The sequence below is a fragment of the Malus sylvestris genome, chromosome 17, assembly GCF_916048215.2.
Source record: "Malus sylvestris chromosome 17, drMalSylv7.2, whole genome shotgun sequence".
In the NCBI taxonomy this organism is placed as follows: domain Eukaryota; kingdom Viridiplantae; phylum Streptophyta; class Magnoliopsida; order Rosales; family Rosaceae; genus Malus; species Malus sylvestris.
The window spans coordinates 17,556,655-17,562,836 of NC_062276.1; positions in this window are offsets into that span (position 1 = coordinate 17,556,655).

Here is a 6,182-nt window from a genome sequence, read left to right on the forward strand (position 1 = left end):
CCCTGATGATATGAGATACTCTTGCTCTGGTGTGGCTTGTTTATAGAGGTATTATCGGAAGGAAAAGAAGTTGAGTATTTCAAGAGACTCTGCTGAGAGTGCCTCTCGGATGTGAAGAAAAGTTTAGCATTTTTTTTATTTGCAGGTTTGCCTGGCTGTGGAGGATGGAGGTCGATATATATAGGAGTCTCCCTAACAACAAGTAGTAGTGCTATTCCTTTACCCTTCTTGGTCATAGCAATGTAGTGGGAGCTGCAAGCTTCACATGTTTTAACTTTGTCAGATCACTTTGAAAAAGTGGTATGTGGTATCTGGAAAGCTGATGTTGCGTGTGAAGATTGCAGACAAGCTTTGTCCAAGGAAATCTGGCTCTCGAAGTTCGGAGAGCGATGCCTCTTCGGTTTTTGAACAAGAAATCATGTCGGGGATTTGGCTCTCGAGATTTAGAGAACAGTGCCTCTTCGATTTTTGAGAAAACAATCCTATTAGAAGTCTGACTTTTGAGATTCGGAGAGCAGTGTCTCTTAGATTTTTTAGAAAGTAATCCTGTTGGGAGTCTGGCTCTCGAGATTTGGAGGGCGGTGCCTCTTCGATTTTTTAGCACGTAATCCTGTTGGGAGTCTGGCTCTTGAGATTCGGAAAGCGGTGCCTCTTCAATTTTTTAGAAAGCAATCCTGTTGGGAGTCTGACTCTTTAGATTCGGAGAGCAGTGTTTCTTCGATTTTTTAGAAAGTAATCCTGTTGAGAGTCTGGCTCTCGAGATTCGGAGGGCGGTGCCTCTTCGATTTTTTAGCACGTAATCCTGTTGGAAGTCTAACTCTCGAGATTCGGAGAGCGGTGCCTCTTCGATTTTTTAGAAAGCAATCATGTTGGAAATCTGACTCTTGAGATTCGGAGAGCGGTGCCTATTCGATTTTTTTATAAAGCAATCCTGTTGGGAGTCTGACTCTTGAGATTCGGAGAGCAGTGTCTCTTCGATTTTTGAGAAGGTAATCCTGTTGGGAGTCTGGCTCTCGAGATTCGAAGGGCGGTGCCTCTTCGATTTTTTAGCAAGCAATCTTGTTAGGAGTCTGGCTCTCGAGATTCGGAGAGCGGTGCCTCTTCGATTTTTGAGAAAACAATCTTGTTGCCCTTTATTTTATAAGGGCACCAATTGTGTGAAAGAAGTACATTCAAAAAGTTATTGGTTGTAGGAATTTTCCCCTTACTTCAGAGATTTATTGCACCTCATTTCTCCTTCATCATTTCTATGAATGTCTGGCCCATCTGATCGTCGTTTTGACTTGAACTTTGGTGAAGAGGCAGACGTGCCTTCTTAAGACAACATATGGCGCCCATCCTTCTTATCCTCTACTGGTCCTCTTACCGTTGGGGACTCTATGATGAAGAATGATATGACCATACGATGGTGGCCAGGAACCTTCTCACTCCCAAAGATAACATACTACTTTCCAAACGGTCTGATGAGTTGATTGTTAAGGATTCTCTTGCTCTCAGTGTTCAGTGTGCAGGTTCTGTGTCTAATATGGCCCAACGCCTATTTGCTCGAACCCGCCAAGTGGAATAATTGGCGGCTGAAGTGATAAGTCTCAAACAGGAGATCAGAGGGCTCAAGCATGAGAATAAATAGTTGCACAGGCTCGCACATGACTATGCTACAAACATGAAGAGGAACCTCGACCAACTGCAAGAAACTGATGGTCAGATTTTACTTGATCATTAAAGGTTTGTGGGTTTGTTCTAAAGGTATTTGTTGCATTCGTCTTCTGGGGCTGTACCGCGTAATAAAGCTCCAAATGATCAATCTTCGGTGCCTTCTCCTTCTAAGGTTCTGCCTAGTACAGAGGCTCCGAATAATCACCTTCTAGTACCTCCTATTTCTGGGTCTCTGCCGACTGCTGAGACTTCTCATGAGCAACCTTTGTGAAGGCTCCCTCTTGTTTGTTTATTTTGATTCATGTATATGTGCATATTTGTAACTTATCGGAGATATCAATAAACAAGTTTTTCTTCATTTCAACGTATTGTGTTAAATACACCGAGGCCTTCTTCACTAAGTTCTTTGAATTTTTCCTTTTGTTGAATCTTGTATGTTGAAGCTTTGTGAGTGAAGCATGTTGGTTGAGGTAGTGTTCCCTTAATTTCCCGAGTGAGGAAAACTTCTCTATTGGAAACTTGAAAAGATCCAAGTCACTGAGTGGACGTGAGACTTCCGAGTATCAAGGTACAATAGCATATGGTAGGAGTCCCCCAAGTCTCCGGTCGAGGGAGTTGACGAAGGAGGTGTCTTGCTAGTAGCCAAGTTTCCAAAGTGACAAAACTTCACCATTTTCCTTTCTAAGTGGTAGCCCAAAACTCGTCATTCATATATATTTGTTATGAAAGTTGTTAGGCCCAAAGAAGATTCCAAAGTGACAAAACTTCACCATTTTCCTTTCTAAGTGGTAGCCCAAAACTCCTCCTTCATATATATTTGTTATGAAAGTTGTTAGGCCCAAAGAAGATGAGGCCTAGGCAATTTGTTTTTCTTTTGAATTTTTGAATTTTTGAATTTTTGAATTTTTGAATTTTTGAATTTCCGAATTTTTGAATTTCCAAAAAAAAAAATATATATATATATATATTTTAAGCTTTATAGGTGAAGCTTTGTTGGGTACCATGAATTGATTTTGCTTCACACTATCTTGATCAAGATAGTGTGAAGCTTTTGTAGGTGAAGCTTTTGTGTTAAAACTTTGTAGGTGAAGCTTTTGTAGGTGAAGTTTTTGTGGGTGAAGCTTTTGTGGTGGGGGAAGCTTTTGTGGGTGAAGCTTTTGTTGGTGAAGCTTTTATGGGTGAAGTTTTTGTAGGTGAAGCTTTTGTGGTGGGTGAAGCTTTTATGGGTGAAGCTTTTGTGGTGTGTGAAGCTTTTGTGGGTGAAGCTTTTGTTGATGAAGCTTTTATGGGTGAAGCTTTTGTAGGTGAAGCTATTGTGGGTTAAACTTTTGGAGGTGAAGCTTTTGTGGTGGGTGAAGCTTTTATGGGTGAAGCTTTTGTAGGTGAAACTATTGTGGGTGAAACTTTTGCAGGTGAAGCTTTGGAGTTGAAGCTTTGTAGGTGAAGCTTTGGAGTTGAAACTTTTATTGGATACCATGAATTGATTTTGCTTCACACTATCTTGATCAAGATAGTGTGAAGCTTTTGAGAATTTCTAGTTGTCATCCATTGATGAAGCTTTGTCGAATTTCCCTTTTTTTTTTTTTTTTGGAAACTAGAAATTTGAAAATGTGAGAGAGACAACATATACAAATTTTGTTTCCACACTGTTGAGCAAGAGATTGTGATGCAAGCCACACCTTGTAGTAGTCGAATGTTTGGATGAACCATATAAATTGAATTTGCTTCGAAAAGTCTTGAATTTGCCTCGAAGGTTTGAGAATTGTAGTTGCCCTCCATTGATGAAGCTTTTGTTGGCACCATAAATTGGTTTTGTTTCACACTATCTTGATCAAGAGTGTGTGAAGCTTTTGAGAATTGTGGTTGCCCTCCATTGATAATGCTCTTGTTGGCACCATAAATTGGTTTTGCTTCACACTGTCTTGATCAAGAGTGTGTGAAACTTTTAAGAATTATGGTTGAACTCCTTTGATGAAGCTTTTGTTGGCACCATAAATTGGTTTTGCTTCACACTGTCTTGATCAAGAGTGTGTGAAGCTTTTGAGAATTATGGTTGCCCTCCATTGATGAAACTCTTGTTGGCACCATAAATTGGTTTTGCTTCACACTGTCTTGATCAAGAGTGTGTGGAACTTTTAAGAATTGTGGTTGAACTCCTTTGATGAAGCTTTTGTTGGCACCATAAATTGGTTTTGCTTCACACTGTCTTTATCAAGAGTGTGTGAAGCTTTTGAGAATTGTGGTTACCCTACATTGATGAAGCTTTTGTTGGCACCATAAATTGGTTTTGCTTCACACTGTCTTGATCAAGAGTGTGTGAAGCTTTTGAGAATTGTGGTTTCCCTCCATTGATGAAGCTCTTGTTGGCACTATAAATTGGGTTTGCTTCACACTATCTTAATCAAGAGAGTGTGAAGCTTTTGAGAATTGTAGTTGCCCTTCATTGATGAAGCTTTTGTTGGCACCATAAATTGGTTTTGCTTCACACTGTCTTGATCAAGAGTGTGTGAAGCTTTTGAGAATTATGGTTGCCCTCCATTGATGAAGCTCTTGTTGGCACCATAAATTGGTTTTGTTTCACACTGTCTTGATCAAGAGTGTGTGAAGCTTTTGAGAATTGTGGTTACCCTTCATTGATGAAGCTTTTGTTGGCACCATAAATTGGTTTTGTTTCACACTATCTTGATCAAGAGCGTGTGAAGCTTTTGAGAATTGTGGTTGCCCTCTATTGATGAAGCTCTTGTTGACACTATAAATTGGTTTTGCTTCACACTGTCTTGATCAAGAGAGTGTGAAGCTTTTGAGAATTGTGGTTGAACTCCTTTTATGAAGCTCTTGTTGGCACCATAAATTGGTTTTGCTTCACACTGTCTTAATCAAGAGTGTGAAGCTTTCTACAAGTTGTAGTGTTTGCATTGTTACAGAGGGGAAATGTCTGAAGCAGATGCAAGAGGGCTGAATAGCTTGATCTTTGTATGCCATGCACTGAAGTTATTGTTGGCTTGCAATAAGACTTTGTTGGTGACTATAACTCTTGTTGGGCATAAGTGCTCCCCTAGTTAAGTTGTCAAGCTTGAGGGTTTTTTATTATTTGTAAATGCTAGGAGTTCACATGTACAAGTTGTACCACTCGTCTTCTGGTAAGTGGAATGAATGGTGAGTTGCTTTCATCACTTAGTTGGTGGTACGAAGGTAAGTTTCTTTATCACTTTTCATCATATTTCGTCACCTAGTTGGTGGCACGAGGATAAGTTCCTTCTTCACCTGGTTGGTGGCATGAATGGCAAGCTGCCAAATGATATTAGAGTACAGGTTGTACATTTCATCACCTGGTTGGTGGCACGAAGATGAGTTCCTTCTTTACCTGGTTGGTAGCATGAGTGGCAAGTTGCCAAATGATATTAGAGTACGGGTTGTACATTTCATCACTTGGTTGGTGGCATTAAGGAGAGTACGGGTTGTACATTTTATCACCTGGTTGGTGGGATGAAGATGAGTTCCTTCTTCACCTGGTTGGTGGCATGAGTGACAAGTTGCCAAATGATATTAGAGTACGGGTTGTACATTTCATCACTTGGTTAGTGGCATGAAGATGCGTTCCTTCTTCACATTTCATCACCTAGTTGGTGAGAATAAGGGCAAGGTATTGAGGCACATTGTAGCAAGTGTTAAAGACACAAAGTATGTTGAACCCTTTTGAAGCACAGTTGGCTTATGTATGGATGTCTTGGAATGTATGATGTTTATGAATGAATGTGTTGGAATGTATGATGTTTATGTATGAATGTGTTAGAATGTATAACGTTTATGTTGATTGATATGAGTGATGCTTATGAATGTTGTGCTATGCATGAAGGGATCCATGCTTTTGATATGTGAACCATGTTGGTTGTAACACTTAGTATCACATACTTTGTGTCAAAGTACGCATGTTGAAGCTCTGAGTTGGAGTATAAGGATAGGTCAGCGTAGACCAAGTGTTCCAGTGCTAGGAACACAAAAGACTTAGAAGAAGTTGTCTGAATTCCTTTTTCTTTAAATATTTGTCGAATGGCTTGTGTGACAAAAGATCTCAAGCGATTGAGAGTCAAAGCATTTGTAATGTGTATGCCTTCTTATAATAGCATTTCCTTCAGTACCTAGTCCTCCACTTTGAAGGAGTAAGGCTTGGCCCCATAGTCATAATAGTCGATGGTACGTTCACCCCTGGTTGTCTTGATACGAACTTTTATCCCTCTTGTTGTAATGGGCTTGCTGAGAGTAAAAATATTTCCTCTTACCAAGAGACAGATACGTTTGGTGACTTAGCGAATAGCTAAATGAGGCAGGAGATGATGCAATAAGTGTCTGAATGGCCAATATCTCCTCACTTGGTAGAACTTGACTTCCACTTCCCATTTGTTAATAGCTGTTAACCATATGGGGGTTCCCTTGGTATGTCCTTGCTTCGGCAGAGGCGTGGTTGTAAGCCTGTGCCATCACCTTAAAGTAAGTCTTCCAAGTGTTGGCATTGATCATATACTTGA